Raw genomic sequence first — 2119 nt, 5'->3', positions numbered from 1 at the left:
ATATTGTGGAGAATGGGTCTGGGATGTTTGTGTAATATGTGAATGCTTTTTATACAACATTTGAGTTTTGAACCATGCCTTTGGAATTCCATAAGTACCTGAAATGTATAGCCAATGATTGTAACACTTGTTCTTTAAACAGTGGATTTCACTTTTGTGAACCTCTAAATATAATATTTAGATAAATCTGATTAATAAAATGGAGACTTGAATATGGTACTATTTTAGCACAAAATAAGAAATAAAAAAAATTAGATAAAAAACCCCCATGATTTGTATATGTGGCTTATAAAAGGGCTTTGAAGGTGATTCCAAAAGAGGACTTTCAGAAATGTTTTAAATTGTGGAAGCATTACTGTAATAAGAATAGCTTTTATTTACTGAGCATTTGTTGTGAGTCGTTAAGTACTTGATATTCAAAATCTCATTTAATCCTAAAAGCAACCTGATGAAGAGGGATTTTATTAGCTCCATTTTAGATGTATGGAAACTGAAGGTTAAAGTGGTTAACCTGGACTTAAACTCCAAAGTCCATGTATCACTGTGATGACCATCTTGAAGGACAAACACTGATTGGATATGAGAAATGGAGTATTTCCTGCCATATCGGTAAACAAAGGATGTCACTGTCATTGGCAATTGCAGCCACCACCCATGTGGGGGAACTCAGGGAGGAAAAGGATACCTGCCATCTAGCAGCCATCAGACTGCAACCACTCCTGGTGGGTGTGTGAGCCCTGAGGAAACTCAGGGTGTGAATACACAGGACACTGGTGCCAGATAGCTGAGGCGCATATCAAAGGAATAATTTCAGTAAGCCCAGACACTTGCCTCTTCCCATACATTGAAAAGTGCCAAATTCCTTAACTTGGGATATCTGGTTTTCTTTAATTAACAATAATCTTTTGATGATCCCAACTACCTGGTCTTTGTTGCAAAACTTCTATTGATATATAACCTGGCTGCCCTCCTCACCTCCTTGGAGCAGTTCTCTCAGGGTTACTTGAGATGCTGCCTCCCAGGCTTGAAGTCCTAAAAATTCCCGCCAAATGAAACATAAATCTCAACTTGTTTTTTTTTTTGGCTGCATCAGGTCTTCGTTGCTGCCCATAGGCTTTCTCCAGTTATGGCAAGTGGAGTCTACTCTTCATTGTGGTGCATGGGCTTCTCAGTGAAGTGGCTTCTTTTGTTGCAGAGCATGGGCCCTAGGCGCATGGGTTTCAGTAGTTGCAGCACACAGTCTCAGTAGTTGTGGCACGCAGGCTCTAGGGTGCATGGCTTCAGTAGTTGTGGTGCACAGGCTCAGTAGTTGTGGCGCATGGGCTTAGTTGCTTCTCAGCTTGTGGGATCTTCCCGGACCAGGGATTGAACCTGTGTCCCCTGCATTGGCAGGCAGATTCTTAATCACTGTGCCATCAGGGAAGTCCCACTCTCAACTTTTAGGTTGTGAATAATTTTTTAAGTCCACAGATATGTTCAGATTCTCATGTTTAAGGCCAATTAGGGCTGGTCATTGCACAACTCCAGGGTCAGCACTTGCCACTTGTTCATAGTGTATTTGGATCATTTTTATGACAAATTTCTAGCAGATGGCAGTAAAGTGTCTTGAGCAAGGTGGGTTGGGGAGTGGTTCCTAATTCACAGTTGCTCAAAGATTGTTCTCAGTGCTCTATGGTCACATGTAGAAGGAGGATCCTTAAATTGGAGGGATTAAAAATATTGAGCAACTTCTAGATGTGCCACCTTGGAACTGACAAATGAGGGTTCTTATTACTTAGGATCTGAAGTAATATCTCACTTGCCTGTTGTCATGGTACTGCCCTTCTTCTGTCTTCGGAGTGAACTGTAATCTCATCTTCTTAGTTATTAATGTAATTTAATGGAACAAGCAGTGTATTGAGAATCTCCTATGTTGAAGATGCTATGATAGTCCCTTGATAGGAGGAATGAGGATGGGGAATGGCGGGGCATGGAGAGACCCAGTGGAGGTAGGAATTCGAGGGAAGATGCAAGGATGAATGCACGGCTTGAGCTTACTTTATAAACTGCAGAGGAGACTGAGCTATCAGGACCGTACATAAGTGTTAAAATGGTGGGGGTGAAGGCAGGATATAAATGA

This window comes from Hippopotamus amphibius, chromosome 9 (assembly GCF_030028045.1).
Source record: "Hippopotamus amphibius kiboko isolate mHipAmp2 chromosome 9, mHipAmp2.hap2, whole genome shotgun sequence".
Classification (NCBI taxonomy): Eukaryota; Metazoa; Chordata; class Mammalia; order Artiodactyla; family Hippopotamidae; genus Hippopotamus; species Hippopotamus amphibius.
The sequence above is the reverse complement of the archived record's forward strand: the minus strand, read 5'-3'. Positions refer to the sequence as shown.